The sequence below is a fragment of the Ursus arctos genome, unplaced genomic scaffold (genome assembly GCF_023065955.2).
Source record: "Ursus arctos isolate Adak ecotype North America unplaced genomic scaffold, UrsArc2.0 scaffold_20, whole genome shotgun sequence".
Classification (NCBI taxonomy): domain Eukaryota; kingdom Metazoa; phylum Chordata; class Mammalia; order Carnivora; family Ursidae; genus Ursus; species Ursus arctos.
The window spans coordinates 37,308,650-37,329,170 of record NW_026622875.1 but is presented as its reverse complement, the minus strand read 5'-3'; the positions used below and the strand labels follow the sequence as shown (position 1 = coordinate 37,329,170).

At 33.8% G+C, this 20,521-nt stretch overlaps 1 protein-coding gene and 1 non-coding gene across 2 annotated transcripts in view; one reads left to right on the top strand and one right to left on the bottom strand.

Annotated features, from left to right (window-relative positions):
• ZNF385D (zinc finger protein 385D) overlaps window positions 1-20,521 on the top strand; it is an 855,124-nt gene that overhangs the window by 325,235 nt on the left and 509,368 nt on the right. The gene's annotated exons all lie outside the window — the stretch shown is intronic.
• LOC113254172 (U6 spliceosomal RNA) lies at window positions 9,574-9,679 on the bottom strand. Its single transcript, XR_003315699.1, has one exon. It is a non-coding gene; the product is annotated as a U6 spliceosomal RNA (small nuclear RNA).

Here is a 20,521-nt window from a genome sequence, read left to right as displayed (position 1 = left end):
TTTTCTACCTGTTACTCCATAGACTGATTTTGCTTCCCTCGTTGCTACCTGAGTTATTGGAGCGATTTCAAAGCTCTACTTAGAAAATAATTTTTTTTTCAGTTATTTTTGGGAGGCAATTACCCAAATATCAAATACATTAAAGTATTCCTACATCAACAACAAATGCCAATATTTTGAGGGGCACCTGGGTGGTGCAGTCATTTGAGCATCCCCTCTTTGGTTTTGGCTCAGGTCACGATCTCATGGGTCATGAGATCTAGCCCTGCGTAGGGCTCTGCACTCAGCGGGGAATCTGCTTGAAGATTCTCTTCTTCTGCCCCTCCCCCCACTTGTAATCTCTCCCTCTCTTTCTCTCTCAAATAAATAAATCTTTAAAAAAGAAAATTTTGTAAGACAATATATTAATTTAAGAATTTTTTGATCTAAAGTAACTAAATACAGTTGGCTCTGGTTTCTCAGTAATCATCATCATATTTGGGGATTCTTTAAAAGTGAGAATATCTATCTAACTTCAATAACAAATATAATAAAATGTTTATATAGGCTACGTCTAACAAGTAAGACAGTTAGTATAATTTTAAGTTCTGTGGACATTTAAGCAAGTCTGTTTTTCATTTGAGGTTTTTACTCTTTGTATTTTGTAGCCAATATGTTTTTCAATATTTAAACAGTCTTATGGATCTTAGGCAGTGACCCTCTTTTTAACATGTGTGGTTTGCTTATTTGTTAGCTTTTTGGGGTTTTACCTTCTTTTTGAGCTTTTCTACTTTAAATCTTCCATGTATTCCTCAAATTTTGTTCTATTAATAGTCTTCTACTTTACGGTACTGACATGGATTCATTTTCAGTTTTACATTTCTTCTATCACTCTGATGGGATTTGGGGAAGTATAAAAGTGAAACACTGCTGTTGAGTCAGCTATCTTTGACCAGAGCCTACAATCACTCTTGATTGAGAAACTCTCACTTTGACCATATACATTTTTAATAAATATAATCTATTGCCATTCCTTAAATTTAGACAGAAGCTAATTCCCAGTTCCTAACAATTCTGTGTTTAGCAGCTCATGGAGAATATTCTTAACCCTGTACTGTAATACAGTGGGATGGTCGCCTCTGGAGGACTCTGAATATATCTAAAGACCAGAATAAGTCATTGTCCTTTTTTGCAAGTAAGAGGGAAGTGAAGTCAGCTCATGAATGTACACTACGCTGCTGTCACAACAGTATTCTTATATTAGTTCTTTTGAATATTTGACCTGATCTGCTAATTAGACTACAATTTAGGGATCATAATTTGTTTATCTTTATAATTCCCAATTATGGGGCACTTTCTGGAGCACATGTGTTTTCTGGAGGAGAGGGTGAGAAAGAGGGAATATTGGAAAAGGGGAAGAAGGGAGGGGGATAGAGAAAGAGAGGGTGAGGAAAATTTTATGAGCAGTGTTTTACAACTGCTAATGCAATAAAGTCCTTTAGTTTTTAGTTTTAAAACACATTTGTGGAATATATTTACTGTGTTATCCCTTTAGGATTGACCAAACATCTGATGATTGTTAAGGGAACATTTTGGTAAAATTCAGAAAGTGCTGTGCAGTTCAATCTTGCATATGTAAAGGCTTTAGGACAATACTTCTTAAAATTCAAGGAGGAGGTATGTCATGTACCCTTTCAAAGTCTGGTATTGAAAACAAGCCACCTCCCCAGAAGAGTGAAAACCAAATTGTGCTATTGATTCCAGAAGAGTGGTGAGCTCTCTGGAGTCCTTCTATGGGCCTCCACAATTAGGAATTCTTGTAGAAAGTGAATCTAACTCCATCCTTGATGTTATGCACATGCACTGATTATTTTATGTGTATCTTGAGCCACAATATTTGGAAGAAATGAAAGAAGAAGGGAGAGAGGGAGGAAGAAGAAAGCTGCTACCTACTCGGGTCCTTTTTAAAAGATGTTTAATTTGTGCTGCTAAATACAAATTGTATTGTAGCAGCATAACTGTTGTCTTTAGACTTAGAGTTTTGGCTCAACAGCTTTACCAAAAGTGTTGTCTTAGATAAATTATCATGTAAGTATGTGCTCAACTAGTTCTCTTCTTAAAAATGGGATAATAATTTCCTACCTTCTTTAAGGGATTGTCTTAAATATTAAATGAGTGTTCTATAAATTACAGACTGTATTATTTAATCATTAGATATTTACAACTATACTTACTAATACAACCCATTTCCTAACTTACTATTACTTGGATTCCAAAATGTTCCTCTGATCATCCATAACATTATTTTTCGCATCAAAATTTAAAAGTTCCTAAGGAATATCAAACTTTATTGTTACGTATATCTCTTTTCTATGTTTCCATTAAATCCTATGATGGTAAGAGTTGTTCCCTTCTTGTTGTAAGCTGAATCTGCTAAGCTTATGAATATGAAAAAATGAAGTCAGGTAGACAGTAACCCAGTACTGAGTTCATTCTTGGGCAGTTTGCCTCTACTTTAGTGATAGATATATTTGGAAACAGGTGATATTGTGCTAATGAAATATAGCCATGACTTTTTTTCTAAGAATAAGTATACAATTTTTTTGATATTTTTAGGTGCTTTAAACTAACCACCTACCCAGTGGTGCCTGGGTGGCTCATATTGTTAAGTGTCTGACTCTTGGTTTTGGCTCAGGTCATGTCAAGCCCTGTGTCTGGCTCTGCTCTCAGCCTTGAGAAGGCTTGGGATTTTCTCTCTTCCTCTCCGTCAGCCCCTCTCCCTGCTCTCGCTCTCTCTCTCAAATAAAATAAATAAATAAAATCTTTTAAAAAAGTTACCATCTAGCCATAGTTTGTACTTATTTACATAAAAAGCTTTCTTACTGGGGACTTTTTGCTTACATATACTTATTTTAGAAACCATAAACACAGTGGAATATACTCATAATTTATGAAAGTTATGTGCAAAAATACATCAAGCTCTAAGTAATTATTTATTATGCTTCTGGGAACAATTCAGGGATGATTCATTAACAAAACTTGTAGAAATTCATGTATCATGTCTTCAATGAGTTATATTAATAATGAAACATTTTCAATTATGATCTGTTGAAATATTCTTTCCAGGATTCTACCATGTATATTTAGCTCTGAATAAATGATATTTTCACTGGAGATTGGGGAGTGGGCTGCAGAAAGGCTGAAAAGAAAAAAAAAATCAGACAAGATTTATTGAAATAGCTCTCCTTATATCATTTTCCCAGTTCAAAATATACACAACCCAAACAACATCTATCAAAATAATTATGCATGCAATAGAGCAGAAATTGTTAAATTCTTATAAAGAGATAGTGATACACCTGCAAAGAAATCCAGCTGGTTTTCTTCTGCCTGAGGGGTGAAATTTGGCCCTGAAATGTTTTTGCAGTATTGGGTCCATGGGTGTCTTGCAACTAGAGTCAGATAGTCTTAGAGTCTGGATTTCTAGGCTTAAAATGCAGTTATCCAACTACGTCTTACTGGATTCCTCATCTGCACACTGGACAGGATGCAGGTTTGAGCCTACCCAGAGCAAACTCAGTGAAGGTGTCTTTTGTTTGCCCCCTCAACAAATTCAAGGGCTGGCTTAGAGGTGAATTAGTATTGGTAGTAAATAATTGTTTTTGGAGATAGTGTTTCTTTCTTTGCCAAGGCACAGAAAAGATGCTGTTGATGAATTATGTGTATGTGCCCCAAAGTTAATTTCCTAAATATTTTGAGTCTTCTGACATAGACTAACAAGGTATTTATGGCAACAACTGCTAAAATGGCTCCTGATCTTTCCACCTTTTATTGTTCTGCCTTCCATGTTCACCTGTTTTTTCACACAAGATGCTTTTAAAGATAAATAACATATTTTCTTCATATTTTATTAATTATAATTTTCTAGTCTTGAAATATCTCATAGGTTTTTGTTTGTTTGATGTTTTGTTGTCGTTGTTGTATTTAGTCAGGTGGATGATTAACCTAATTGTAGGACTTTGATAACCCTTTAGAAGGGACTATGTTAACTTGTTTTCTTCCTTTTCCTTTATGCCCTTTTATCCTCTAGTCTACTGATTTTATTCCTATTGTTATTTCTACTTCTATCCTGTTTCTTTTTCATTCTGTTTTATTTTTGTTTCTTTTTTGTAATACTTTGGTAATACATTATTTATAAAACTATAGATTCCATATAATAAAAATCTATATACTCATAACCAAACTTAAGAAATAAAACATGGTAATGCAGTTGATGACCCCTGACTACCACTTTAAAATTTGCCTGTCTCCTCTTTAACCAAAGTTGACTATATCCACACTTTGGAATTTAAAAATTTTCTATTTTAGGGGCACCTGGGTGGCACAGCGGTTAAGCGTCTGCCTTTGGCTCAGGGCGTGATCCCGGCATTATGGGATCGAGACCCACATCAGGCTCCTCCGCTGGGAGCCTGCTTCTTCCTCTCCCACTCCCCCTGCTTGTGTTCCCTCTCTCGCTGGCTGTCTCTATCTCTGTCAAATAAATAAATAAAATCTAAATAAATAAATAAATAAATTAATTAATTAATTAAAAATTTTCTATTTTAGGGTCACCTGGATGACTTAGTCAATGGAACATGTGACTCGACCTTGTGGTTATAAGTTAGAGCCCCCCATTGGGTGTAGAGAGTACATAAAAATAAAATATCTTTAAAAATTCCATATTTTAGTATTAAATTTGCATCTTTTAAACATACAAATTTTGTATATTTGACATAACCTTCTGCAACTTCTCACTGAATTCATTTTTTTAGATTAATTTGTATTGTATAATGCTCTGTAATATGGATATACCACAATTTATTTATTCTCTTGTTGATGGTTATGGATATTACAAATTTTCCTTATTCTAAATGTTACTTGAATCAATATTTTTACATACATCTTAGTGGACTGCTCATGCGAGGATAGGATTACTGGGGATTGCTTGTTTTAAGGTATATTGTGGTTTAGATGAACTAGATAAATTGTTCTCCAAAGTAGTTTGACCAAGTTGCCCTCCTGTTGTCAGTACATGAGATTCCATTCCTCCACATCTTTCCTAATATTAGGATTTGTACAACTTTGTAACATTTTGATTTCTTTCTGTTATCTGTCTCTTTTTAAATTTCCTTTTTTCAACTTCTTTTGCTTTATTATATGGTTTTAATTCTGTCTTCCTGTTAGGCACAGCTCATTCATTTTCAGACTATTTTATTTTCTAATATTAGTTTAAATGTACAATTTTATTACACACACTGATTTAGCTAAATACTATTTGCCTTGTTTCACAGTAGTTTTGTAATTGGTTTTAAGCAATTCCTGATTTTAATTCTTGTTACTCAAAGTGTGTGTAAAAATTTCCACACACCTTTTCTTTGTGTTTTCTTTTTACTTTTCAACTTGATCGCATTGTAGATAGAAAAACCAAGCCTGTATGAAAGTGATTATGGCTATTGAGCTTTGCCTTATATATTCTAGAAAGTATTTTTCTTGAAACACAGACCAATAAAAGTAAGTTTCCTCATCATCTTCCTGTTTCCAAGTGACTATTTTTCTAGTCTACCTTATTTTGAAAGTATAGCAGTTTAATGGTCTAAATTTTATGAGGAGTCTCAGTTTCAAAGCTCATCTAATAAATGTTTTTTAAAGATAAATAATAATAGGCCAACTAGATAACCATTAAAAAAAATAAAATTGGACCTTACTTCTCACTGAACACCAGAATAAAGTCCAAATGTGTGAATAATCTGGATGTAGAGAGATAAACTATACAAGGACTAGAAGAAGATTAAAGGACTATATTTAAAAGATTATAAAGTTCCTTTATAATCCGGATGTGAGAAAACCAAAACAAAACTCAAAATTCATGTATAATAAAGAAAAGATTGATGAATTTGACCATATAAAAATTATAAAAAGACTCCATAAGCAAAAAGTGAAATAAATGATAAACTAAGAGAAAATATTATATATTATGTATATTTTATGTATATGCATATATAAGGTAGATATATCACATTGCAATTTTTATATATTACAAATACATATATAATATATAAAATTACTGAAAACCCAATACGAAGGTCCAGAAAATACATGGACAGTTCAAATTAAACATATCTAAATGGCCCTTATGCAAATAACGGTTATTACCTTTTACTCATAAACTTAAAAACGTAAACTAAAAGTACACTGAACTATTATTTCTCACATATTGTCAGGAATTCAAAAGCCAGGAAGTACACTCTATCGATGAAACTGTGAAGAAATATTCTCATACATTGCTGATAGGTACACATAACCCCCTCTGGGGAAGAATTGTAATATTTATGAAAACTGTAGATGCATTTCCTATTGAGCCTGCAGTGAATTCTATTTATAGCTATATACATTGAGGATAAACCTCCGTATATACCAAACAACTTATACACAGATAATTCATGCAATGTTATAATAGCAAAATTTTGGAAGCAACCTAAATAAATACCCATAAAAGCCTAATTTGACTAAACTATGGTAGACCTACACAAAAGACTATTATTCAGATGTTAAAAAGAATGAAGATGGTCTCTAAGAACTTCTATGGAATGATTTCCAGAATATATTGTTGAGTGAAAAAAAAAACAGGGTTTGATAGAGTATTTCTTTTTTCCATAATGAAACATGGAAAGATGAACAGTAAACTGAAGATAATGGTTATTAATAGGAGTGAGTGAAGCCAGCATAGAAGTGTGTGAATGAGATTGGAAACTTTTCTGAGCATACCTTTTCAAAATAGTTTTTCTTAAACCACATAAACAATGTACCTTTTCAAAAGCGTTAATAAATGAAGATTTAAAAAAAAAACAAAATCGAGTCTAACTCTTTGTCAAGCTGACGCCATGAGTAACTTCACACTTCACGGGACCCATGGTTTGATGTCTTCCTAGCAGAGCTGTGAAATCCCAGGCCCCTTCTCTACATCTCCACGCCAGCTTCGCATGGTTTCTACTTACTGCAGTTTTCTTCCCCTTTCTTTTCCTCTTTGGTTTTGGTATTATTACCTTACAAGCTTATTTTTTTAATTTCAGAGGATTCTTTTTTATATTTATTCATTTTTTTGTTTTTACAAAAGTTTTTCATGAATGTAATTTCGTGTTCTTATAAAAATAAAAGGTGTTCTTTCTTGATGTCTCTTCTAGTCCTATTTCTTTCCCTTTCTTCCCACTTTTCTCCCCATTCTATAATTGTCTTTTTAATCTTATTGCTACTTTGTTTCTCATTCTCACCTGCGATCCTGGCTTCCTTTCTCTCACGTCTAACCATATTCTCCATTTCTTACTCTGGTCAAAAGAGATAATTATCCAAAGTCATTTTTATGTAATCATAAAAGATGACCTAAAAAGCCGCCTCTGAAAACAACTGTATTTTCCTAAGCTTATAAATTTGAAATATTGTGTTGCAAACATTTCTAACTTTACAAGCATTTCATTAAGTAAAACACATAAAGAAATACAACGCAAATTATCTTGCAATTTGCAAACGACTTTTTGTAATGGGTATCAACAAGGATGATACTCTGTCTTCTACAGATACACCAGTTGGTTTTCTTTCCCTCCTCTTCTGAAAAAGTTAGGCGTGATGTAAATTTATCTAAATGTTATCATTTTGCCTCTTTAAAAAAAGAAGAAGAAGGGGAAGGGGAAGGAGGAGAAGGAGAAGAAGGAGAAGAAGTGGTGCATCTGATAAGTAAAGAATGATCCAAACCCAAATCATCATCTGGAATTAGAGCCAGAAGGTGTGTCTCTTAGGCTGTATGAAATACATAAAAGTGCTGTTCTTTCCCTTTTCATTTACGGTCAAACCTCAAAAAGGCACATTCAACAATGGAAAAAAGCTTTTAAAACTTTAAATACCTGTGAATAGTCAAGTCATTAGAGATAGAGATAAATCTCAATACAATGGCCTTTGATATATTTCTGTTTCTGCTTTTAACTACTCTAACACTCATTTCTATTCCTACAAGTACCTGTTGGAACAAAGGAATGGGCATTTTCAATAAAATAGTGGCATTTTGAAATTTCACACTTAGTGTTCTAAAAATTGTCTAATGGGTTCTTCCTTCGTTATGTTAATTCTTCAGAGGGGGACTCATAGAGGACCATCCCCTAAGTGGGTGGGGGGGGAATGTTGAATATTGAATTGCAATTGCTTTAACTCACATTATATGACAATAATCTATCAAAGTAATAGGCGATTAGTTTAATGAGTAGGCACTCACTGACACATTATTTCTCAAGGACGTTTTTTACTTTTACCATCATCGCTTTGCACTTCCGTCAGTTTGTTTACAATTTATCTTAGGTAAATTTTTTAAAAAATCACTTCTCATTCAAAAGTGTGTCTTTTGGGGCGCCTGGGTGGCACAGCGGTTAAGCGTCTGCCTTCGGCTCAGGGCGTGATCCCGGCGTTATGGGATCGAGCCCCACATCAGGCTCCTACGCTATGAGCCTGCTTCTTTCTCTCCCACTCCCCTTGCTTGTGCTCCCTCTCTCGCTGGCTGTCTCTATCTCTGTCGAATAAATAAATAAAATCTTTAAAAAAAAAAAAAGTGTGTCTTTTATCTTAGAAGGTATAATTTTATTTGTCAAGGATAGAAAAACTCCTAAAAATTTAAATGTCACCTTACCCTTAGTTATAAGTGTAACTATTCTGTATAACAATAAGGAGGATTGGCAGATTCATTCATATTTCTGCTTGAAAAAAATGATGAATTCACTGCCTGTTTCAGTAATTAACCAAGGCCTTAACTTTGGCATCACTGTGCGTGAATAGCAATAGAATTTGCTGGCAAAGCACAAATCTAAATTTTGATTCGTTTCTTGAGAGATCAAGCCAATGTTATTTAAAGTTCATCTCTTAATAAGACCATCAGAGGAAAAGCATTTCTTTTAAGCTGTGATTATTGTTAACCCAAAGATTTTATTTAACTATTCCTGCAAAAGAAATAGTCTAAAAAGGAGTGGGTGGGGAGAAAGAGAAACGTGTGACTCTACAGGCTAAAGAAAAAAAAAAGGAAATTATATGATGTTCTTGGCAACATGTTGTAAAATTTAAAACAAGAAAATATTACTAACATCTTTGGACTTCTTATAGTCACTAAGATCAATGAAATATGATTGATCTAGATTACTGTTTCATTCCCATACTTGTTCATTTAGTTTCCTAATGTACAAGTGTGCATATATGTTTGTACTTATTTCTCTTTCAGTTTTATTGAAATATAATCAACATACAGCACTCTGGATGTTTAAGGTGTAGGGTAAAATGACTTGATTTACATATATTATGAAATGATCACCACAGTGAGTTTAGTTAATATCCATTATCTTATATAGATACAAAAAGAGAAAAAAAAATTTTTTCCTTGTGATAATGTATTTGCATTTCATGGTTAATTTTTCTCTCAGCTTTTCTCTCTTTTAGGTGATCGGAATGTTGTTTAAGTTGTCAAGGAAATGGCAAATTATATTTTAAAATACATACATGTTAATATAGAAGTTCTTTTTTTTTTTTTTTAATATGGAATGCTTCATGAATTTGTGTGTCATCCTTGCATGGGGGCCATACTAATCTTCTCTGGATCGTTCCAGTCTTACTATATGTGTGCCGAATTGAGCACTAATATAGTTCGGAACTTGAAGTGTGTGGGTAGACTCTAATAGTTTTTTGTTGTTGTTGTTTATGTTATTCTTGTTGGTGGGAGGTGGTGTGCACCTGTGTGATTAGAAATTTTAAAAATCACATGTTTAATTTTAGTTATATTTAGTTATAGTTCCTCGAGAGGAAATATAGTATTTCTTTCAATTACAAATGTAGATGACCAATATTATTACTATCGGCAACTCCTGTGACTTTGTCACTGATAGACATAATAGAAATCTGTTGTTGTTACAGTTAACCTGACTTATTTATATTCATGACCACTTTGAAATAACAATCGTAATTAGACCTGCTGAGAAATCTGTTATTTAATGTGTTAGTAAGAACGCATATTGGGACTCCTGGGTGACTCAGTCGGTTAGGCGTTTGCCTTCAGCTCAGGTCATGATCCTGGGGTCTTGGGATCAAGCCGTATCCTGTTTCCTGCTCAGTGGGTAGCCTCCTTCTCCCTCTACCTGCCGTAGCCCCTGCTTATGCGCGCTCTCTCTCTCTGTGACAAATAAATAAAATCTTAAAAAAGAACACATTGACCATATCACATTTTTAAAATAATTTGATAACAGCATTTTAATGTAATTGGTTTGCTTTGTAATTATTTGTACTTTAATGTTTTATTTTAGGTATTTAAAGCCATCATTAGACGTGCGTAGGCTTAAACGGACTGCCCAAGGGCTCCATTGCATGCCCTCTCACTTGTAAGCTCTGGAGAGTTCTTGCACTAATTTGTACAATTATATAACAGCAGAAACTTTATTTTGTGATGTACTCTCCTTGAAAAAGGATTTCTTTTGCAGTGTGTACCCCTTGACAAAGAATTTATTTTGTAATATGTGTCCCTTGAAAAAGAATGATGTAACTTGGTTCCCTGGGTACCCTAGGTTTAGTTTTTAAACGACCTTACCATACCTCTTAAGTCCTATCTGCTATTAACAAACATACTCATTCTGGGTTTTATTTTAGCAATGTAGAAGTCCAACCGTACACATCAGTCAGGCTCAATGAGTTATAGCATTACCCTTGTGAGTTTGTTGTTTTTTATCAATAAAAAACCAAGGGCATTACACTGCATTAAAATGCTACAGAGCAAAGATATTTTCTGAGACATTCACTGACAATTTCTGTGCAGTTTACTTGATATCTTAACTGTTGTTGCATCCATCTGAAAAGACACCTAAAACAAGACAAAGTTGTTTTTTCTTCTTCCTGCAATATCTGAACTTTACAAGAACAAGCTGTAATACAGTCTAAGCATATGAAATGAGAATATTTAACATTGCTAGTTTGATTCCAATACTTTGTGTGTATAGTTCTTCAAAATAAAGAGAAACAATTGGACATGACCAACATCCTTGCACCTCCTGTTTTCTATCAGTATTCTCATTAAGTTCTTTAATTTCATTATATTATTGGAAGGCAGAAGCACAATCTGTGGAGTCATTCTGACTAATATTCAAATATGGCTCTACCATTAGTTTTTTACCTTGAAACTGTTAGCTAATATATCTAACAGCGTTCTTGTTTATTAAATGAAAATTATAGCAGCTAAGCCACATGACTGTTTAAGAATTAAATGAAATTATATATGTACTGTATATCTGTATATGTGTGTATACATATTTACACACACACACACACACACACACACACACAGTCCTGCAAAGAGTCTGGCATACAGTAAGTGTGCATTGTAAGTAAAAGATAGAGAGCAGACATTGCTATGATTTCTAAGTCCTTAACTCCAACCAATCAGCAAGGCTGATTTTTACTTTTTCACAGAACAAATTCTTTTAGAACAAGGTAATTTCACTACATGTTTTTATTCAGTTTTTATACTGTCCCATAGCAAGTAATCAAGTACATTACTGATTGATGAGTAAACCCATAATTTAAGGAAACAATGAAAATTCAGTTGAAATCCAGAGTCAGTGTGCTTTTGTGGCAAGTGCTAGTTTAATTTGATTAAGAAATTTTTACTATCTGTTAAGTCCTGGGGATCTAGTAAGTCATAAGATCATGCGTTCTTCATTAGCTCATAATCTGGAAGAGACAAGAGAGAAGTAAATCACAATTTCACTATAATGTAATAAATGATAGCATAAGGCACGTGCATAGGTCAGAGAATGTAACAAACTTTGTCTAGAAATGTTGTGAAAACTTCTCACACATTGTGACAATAAATTGGGATTTGGACTATTAGAAAATTCTGTGATGGGAAAAGCAAAGATCGAATGCAAGGAGAAGAATGAGGGGTAAAGATAGATATGAATGAATGTTGAAGTATTGTCCACATGTTATGTTTTCAATAAATGGTACTTTTCTCTCCAAGCACTCAGTGGAAATCAAAATACAAATTAAATCAGTAGGAGACTTAGAAATCTGACTCATTGATAAGAAACTTTTAGAAAAAGATGTATTGCTAACATTCAGGATTGGCAAGGACGCAGTGAAATGAGCAACCTCCAAAATTATGGAAGGGAGAGCTAATTGCTATCACATTGCTGGTGGGGCAATTGACAATTTATATTAAGGGTTATATAAATGTTCACATCCTTTAGCATTGTGACTTCACTTCTTGGAATCTGTACGAAGAAACTAATCAGATATGTATATAAAAACTTACACATGCATATTTGTATTGTAAATAATATACAATAGCTAAGGGACTAGAAACAACCTAAATATTTGACAGGGCAGAAAGGGGTAAATAAATAATGGTGTAGACATACACTAGGACACTTTGCAGCCGTTAGAAAACATGTTTGTGTAGAACATTTAATGACATGGCAACATGCTAATAATGTGATAAGGATTGCAATAGAGTATAATAATGTACACTTTAGACTCAGAGAGACCTGAGTTCTTGCCAAATCTTCATCACTATCTGTGTAGCCTGGAAAAACTTAACGAAGTTCTCTGAGCTTCAGCCCCTTGACTTGTAAGATGGGCTAAAAAAAAAAAAAAATAGTGCTTGTTCTACGAGGTTGCTTTCAGGGTTCATTGGGAAAGCATTTAAAGAGTTTGTTTAGTGCCTGGCATCTAGAAGGGGTAAGGACTGAATAATGGTACTGTGATGGACGATGATGATATATAATTTTAAACTTCTGTTTTTCTTCTATTTCATAAAAATGGTGCTCTTAGATGCTCTTAGATGTTATTTGTATGCCTTCTATCATATTTACCATGAGCTTGTTTGGGTAACAGCCCTACTGTATCCTTATATTTTGCATGCAGAGCAAATAGTAAAGGCTTCAGATGCCCAGCTATGCCTTCTAGAGGCTTTTTCTGATCTTTGGCTATTACTGGATACCTACCTTCTGTAAAATTAGCTATTATGTTATCTAGTAGGCAATATTTATAGCACTGCTGAGTTGGAGTGGAGATAGGATAATAGCAAATAACCTATATAATACTGACTGCCAGGAATTACACATTTATACGTAGGCTAACTCATTTAATTTTCATAGCAACTACATGAGGTAGAATTGTTATAATTCTTATTCCACAGATGAACACATTGGACAGGTTAGTTAATTTGTCCAATATCACACAGATAATTAGTGGGCAAGTGGGATTTAAGCCCATGTGGTCTGGCCTCAGAGTCCATAACTCACTAATATGCTAAACTGCCTTCTTAAGGGATGGCACTGTAAATCCATGCAGACAGACTCCATACTAGACTTCCTAGTACTGAAACTCCCCTTCCTACCACTGTGATTGGTACAAAGTAGCAACTCAATAAATCTTGTCCAAAGTAGGACTGGCCAAAGTGAAGAAGATGGATATTTCAAATTGCAAACGCAGTCTGTTGCATGCAGACTGATAACCACTCCATATACATCCAGAGCTCTCAGGTAAAGTATCTACTCTTGAGACTGTATCATAATACATTTCTCCATCTTATTAGCTTTTATGCTGGAGCATTCCCGTTTGTGGTGGAAACATTATTTGCCAGCCATTTGGCTAATCATTTTTAAATCATGGAAATAATCAAACTAAAACAATTATATGACTTCCAAATTATTTTTTCCTTATTTTAACTGTATAAATACTACAGTCTTTTATCTACCCTTTTCCCAAATGTTTTCTAACAAAACAAATGTGTTTTTTGTTCTGTTTTATACTTAGAAAATTCACGGCTTTGTGGTGGCATGTGGCTACAGAGCTCAAAGCTGAGAGTATGATTTTGGCTCTTGTTTTCAGTTTGCTTGACTGAATAGTTTATAACTACAATTTCAGAATTCCTTAGAAACATGAAACAGTCTTTGCCAGGAGTACAACTGCTTTCCATCTAAAATGCCAGCATTTCAGTGTGTCTCGCAACATTTTAATTAGTTTGCTTATGGAACCAAATACACTCATAAAATACTGAAGGCAAAAGAAAGTCTCCCTCACCATAACTACTTTTTGCAAAGGATTTACTTACATTTTCATAATGATTCAAGTGTTTTTGTACAGAGAAGTTTACATTTTAAATGGAAAATTATACCTCCACAAAACCCACTGCAAATTAGCAGCTTTAATATAAGCATTCTAATTCTCAGTACAGTGCACTGTTGATACTATTGTGAGATCACGCACTGGTTGTTTAGAAAGATAAATTTGCTACAGCAACCTGTTAAATTTGGGTTATTGCCAGAAGATTTGTTGTCCTTTAATGTAGTATTCTGTTGTCAAAGGAAGTCCAAGCTGTACACATTATTTGCCAGTGGTTTAAGAAGCTCAGAATTTCCCCAAGTGGGTAGCAATAGGTGTTTCAGCTCATAATCTTTCTGTTAGAGGATGTAGAGATAGACTGAGCTCTATAAGAATAAAATAAGAAAAAGACTCAATAACATTTGAGTCAGTTGGTAACTTTATATATTACTTCTAGTATCAGTGTGCCAAACAGAGTTACTATGTGTACACTAAGATATCATTTATAGTACATAAATTTTATATTAAGTATAAATATGATCACTAATAATTGGCTATTTATATAATAGAATAGATTAGGAATACACATTAATTCTTAAAATTAATGCTAAGGAATGTAAATAAACAGAAAGGAAATGAAGATCAATTCTAATCTTATTATCCAGAAAAAGGCACAGTTAACATTATCAGCTCTTACTAGGACGTTAGGTAAGTTCATGCTCTGGTAATATACAAAATGAATCATGATTTCTAATTTTCAATTTCTGAAAATTTCCTTGTTGCTTCTGATTAATCACTAGTGTTGACCAAACCTTTGCTAGATAGAATTATGAGAAGAACCATATCTGTTCCTCTGTCAATAGATCCCAAAGACGACAGGGTAATTTCATTAGCAATCATGGAATTTTAGGTCAAGGATTCTTTTTTTTTTTGAAGAAAATAAGAACCCCTTGACAGTTGTTCATATATGACACATCCCTACAAACTCTTAAGAAAGGTAATTGAAGAAAGCTTTTTAAAATAATAGCAGAATTTCACATCTGGAGTCAGGGTAAAATATGTCAATTTTTATAACTTCCCATTTAAGATTTGACTTCAATTAAAGCTGAAAATGAAAAAGATAAGTGAGAAATTATTGTGATTTGGTGCTGGAAAGGTTACATATAAAGCTTTGCATTAAATCAAGAATACATGTGAAAGCTCTAGGGAGACTAGAAGTAGAAATAAATTCTCATTCAACAGCTTGATATATTCTGTAAATAGAAATGAGTAAATGGCAAAGGTTGTGTCAAAAAAGATAGTAAGTTATCAAAAGGCTAATTTTGTGTTACCTGGGTTAGCCGAGGCATCTTAATGGGATTAAAATGAGGAGAGCACTCAAAGATAATTACGTACTTAGAGACTGTGTGTGTTTGTGTGTTTTAATGCAAAGAAAACATGTTGCCCTAAGAACAACCAGTGCCTCTAAGGATCAGAAGACAATGACTTTTGGTACTTACGATTGTGTAAGATATTTGAAGCATATTTTATCATTTATTCAAATATTTGTTCCAAGTTTAAAACCCAAAATACCTTTTGCAAGAGAAAATGATCATCATTTGCTAATAATTATCTTTTACATGTCTAAACTAAGAGGTAATCCACAAATAATTGGTTTCCAACTCTTGCATCAGAACATTGTGCCAGAAAGTCCTGACTATTTTGCCATGTGATTATAATTTAGAAAATGACAAACACATTGAATAGTGTGTCCTGAGAGACTGAAGTCCAGTCCAAATCAGGAATGAAACAAGTTGGTAGAGCTCCTGTCCAGTAGGTTGAACCATATGGCTGATCTACGGCCTACAGAAACAGTGATTTCATATGGCTTACTCCAATAGTGGTGTTTTAGGAGTTCTGTGATGCTACTTTTCACTTCAGCATGACAACATTATTAGTTATCTATTTCACTGTAACAAATTACTCCCAAATTTAATGGTTTAAAACAATAAAGATTTATCATGTTGCAGTTTCTATGAGTCAGGAATGGGGCTTAGTTGCCTGGTTTTAGTTCAGGATCTCTTGTGAGATTACAGTCAAAATACTGGCCTGGGCTCAAAATGCTGGCCTGGGCTGTGGTTATCGAAGGCTTAACCAGGGCTGGTGGATCCATTTCCAAGGTGACTTACATGGTAGCAAGTTAGTATCAGTTGTTGGCAGAGGGCATAGTTTCTTGCCACAGTGGCCTCTCTATAAGGCTTTTTACTGTCCCCACAGTATGGCAGCTGGCTGAACCTAGTCAGAGATCCAAGAGAAAGAAGGGGAGTCACAAGGCCTTTTGTGACTTGTCTTGGAAGTCAGGCACCATCATTTCTAACATATTTTATTTGTTAGAAGTGAATCCCTAAGTTTAGTGCAAAATCAAGAAGAGAGGAATTACATAATTATATTCTGCCTTTTGAAGAGAGGTTTATCAAAGAATTTATGAACCTATTTTTGAACCACCATAATGACAGTAGTTACTCTGCATGTAAACATATATGACTGACACTCATCCAGTATTTTTAATAAGAAGTTTCTTTGTTCTAAGCTTTTGATATGTATTTTTCCACCGTGGTGCTCTGTTTCTCTGACTACTTATCTCCTCTTCATCTTGAATCTTCCTGCAGATTTTACTCTTTTTCTTCCCTGTGTATCTGCTGAGGTGGAACGTCTAAAAATAGTAGTTATTTCAGGAGCCTAAGAAACAATTATTATTGAACTTTCCATGCTAGAAAGCAAAGGTTTTACTGGACTGGGGCAAGAGTTTTCTTACTTCCCTGTTTATTTTAAACCTTAAAATCACACATTTTGGAAAGACCTACCCCAAAAGTTTATTATAGGAAAACCTCCTTATTGCTGGCCAGAGTAGTTAAATTGTGGCTCAGCTGAGTTACTAATTAACTCTCAAGAGTTAAGGTAAGAAGCTCAATCTCTAGACCTCGATGTTCCTTATCTCTGTGGTAAGATTGCCTCTAAGGTTTTATTTGATAGTAAAGATATTATATTATTATGATTAATAGTGATGTATAGAATTAATTGTACATAGTAGGATAGCATAGATTTTTTTTTTCTCTCTCCTGTTTGGTGCAGTTATACGGAACAGTGGCAAAATACTTCCTGCTCACCTTTATTGTAATGTTTGGACCTAGCCCAGAAAATTTTTCAAGCAAATAAATCATCAACTAAGTATCATTTGGTCAAAGTGGCAATTGAAAAAGAAGATTGGCAGGTACTAGAGACAGTCACAACTACTTTCCACTGTTTTCTATCTCATCATGTCCATTGGCAAACTACTGGAGCTGGGGAAGCGGGGTTCTTGGAAGCTGTATCCAAAGCAAATAACTTTTTAAAACCTAAAGTTATGATTTTGACATTAACATGAAGCAAATACATTTTGTTTCTTCATACATTTTAAATTCTTTTAGGTTTTTTTTTTTTTTTTTTTTTTTTTTTTTTATAGAATTGAACTCTGTTGTGTAGGAAACATTTGTGGTAATACTGAACTTGTTAAGGTAGCTTTCACATGCCATCTAGCCTCACTCCCCAGGAAGACTTTTTAAAGTGTTAATTTGCCAATTTGTGATTTTCTTCCTGATTACATTTGCGGGGAGCCATCTAGAGACATAATTAGTGGGAATGCCTTGTACTCACAAAGCAGTAATAGGATAAAAAGGTGTATGGAAATTTTTACTAACATCCAGTCTAGTCTGGAGACAAATGAGAAAGCTGATCATAAACATACGTGTCAGATCACAGGCAAAACCTCTAATCTCAGAGAAAATTTAGCAAGATTTTAAATCACAACAGGACAAATACATTCTAAATATGTTTGCCAATGATGCCATAGTTCCTGAGTTATTTTCTTTCTAGGAAAAAAAAAATGCAAACTATGTACCATATCTAAAATACTACAGTATTAGCCCTAATTTAAATCCTAGGTTTAGATTATGCTAGTAAGAAATACCGCACATATGTTTAGTACTTCCTCTTTGATAGATGATTGATTAGGAAATATAGGTACATAACTAAATAAGAAACAGCAATCAAAGGAACTCAGCATCTAGAATCAAGAAAACCTAATCAAAAGGTGTAAAACAGTGAAAGAGGCTCCAAATAAGTTTGGGACATTTTATGTCTAGAAGTTGTGAAAAGCAAATAAACAAACAAGTAACAACAACAACAACAAAATACAGAGAAAAAAAATAATTTGTTATTTGGAAATACTTTTTTTTTTATTTTAATTCCAGTGTAGTTAATATATAGTGTTGTATTAGTTTCAGGTGTATAATATCGTGATTTAACAATCCCGTGTTTTACTCAGTGTTCATCAAGATAAGTGTACTATTAACATTTTGATTATTTGTGTATAAATTCTGTACTATTGTTATTGTTAATATCTGGTATTTCTGATTCTTGCCTTTGGCTACATCAACTCTCCCTAGACTGCCAAAGGAGAAAGAATTGCTGGGACAGTTTACGTGGTCTACAGCAGGCTCCATTCTGCTTATTTCTTTAAGGACATACAGAGCTACTGAGTAGTCTCACAGATATACATCCTCCACCCCACCTCCTATTTTTTTTTTTTCATTTTTTGATGTCCTTTCTCCTGATTAATTCTTCACATTCCTTGAAAGTCAAATACAATCAGTGTCCAATGATACTTTCCTAGCTGTGAGAGAATGAAAGTGATTCATCTTAAACCTCAGAAATTTAATTTTAATTTTAACTTTAATATACATAGGCTTAAATAGTTTAGAATATTTTTTAATTGAAGCTTGGCACACATACACAAAATCATGCAAATCGCAAGTGTACAATTCAGTGGGTTTTCACAAAGCAAATACATTTGCATAACCACCATGGAGTCAAAAAGTAGAATATTAGCATCCCCAGCAGCCCCTCTGATAATAATAACAATGATTTTACCCATTTTTGAATTATATGTAAATGGCATCATGCAGCATGTACTCTTGTATATGGCTTCTTTTGTATAATACTATGTTTGAAAGATTCAGTGTTTTTTGTTAGCAGTGGTTCACTTTTCAACACTAAGTAGTTTTCCATTACATGAACATACCAACACGTAGTTATTCATTCTACTGTTGATGAAAAGTTTGGAGTTATAACTAATACAGATATGATCAAAGTAGTACATGTTTTTGGGCTCATCTATTATATAATATGTTTCATGTGCTCTTCTCTGTACTTTCCATCTATTTTGCCCTCTGTATTGTTGTCTAAATGTTGTGTATTGTTGTCTAAATGTTGTGTATTGTCTTCCAGTTCATTCATCTTTCTTCAGCTTTGTCCCATCTATCAAGCTATGCTGTCAGTTATAGTATTTTCCAATTAAAAAAAAATTTCCATTTGATTCTTTTCTTATTTTATGTGAAAATTCTGTACCTGGTCATCTATTCACTTAAAAATATTAATCACAGTTATTTTAAAATTTCATGACTGTATTATTTGTGTCACTTAGTATTGCCTGTTTTTTCTTTTCATCTTATTTCTTAATATCCTAAGAAATTTTAGTTTCACTGTTAATATTATGTGTGAAGAATTTTAGTGATGATTTACCCTATCCTCTGGAAGGCCAAAAGAGACATATTACCTAAACCCAGTTAGACCTTGAACTAACTTGATACTAGTTTGCAGTCTTGGCACGGTTCAGTCTACCTCTGGTTTACCCCCATGGTATATCCCTCCAGGGATCCCATATAGAGCCTGGAGTGTTTACTAGTGCCACTCCATTTTGGAGGTCTTCAATTTTGATCTCCTGAGCATTGTGGGAATGCTGAGACCACACTACTCTTTGATCATATTTGGTTGCTTTGCACAACTTTCTGCTTGGCCCTCTTACATCTTTTCCTGTGTAGCTTAATCAGATAATGACTCAATGAGACAACAGGCCTTGAGTGCCAGTCTCACTTATATGAACCTTATTCATCAGTGGAATTTTGGTCAATCAAGTCCTAGATGCCTTGTTGTACAGAACTCCAATTCTTGTTTCCTCAAACATGTGAGGTTACCAAAAGTATTTTTTGTATTTTAGGATGCTTAGCAGCTTCTCTACCCAGCCTAGTTGCATCTTGGTATATGTCAAGAGAAAGCCACTGAATAGAAAATCTAACTTACCTCAATAAAGTTTTCCTTCTCTCCAGGATCTGACCCTTCAAAACTGGCTACTTCAGCAGCTCTCTCATGCTTTCAAATCTACTGATTAAGATTTCATTATGATATTTTTTGTTCTTAGCAGAGAACAAGAAATCTCAACAAAATTGGAAGTGGAAGTTCCAGGATTGAAATTTTTTTATCCTATTTTTTTAGAAAAAATACTTAAATGGTAATAAGATGAAACATTTAAGAC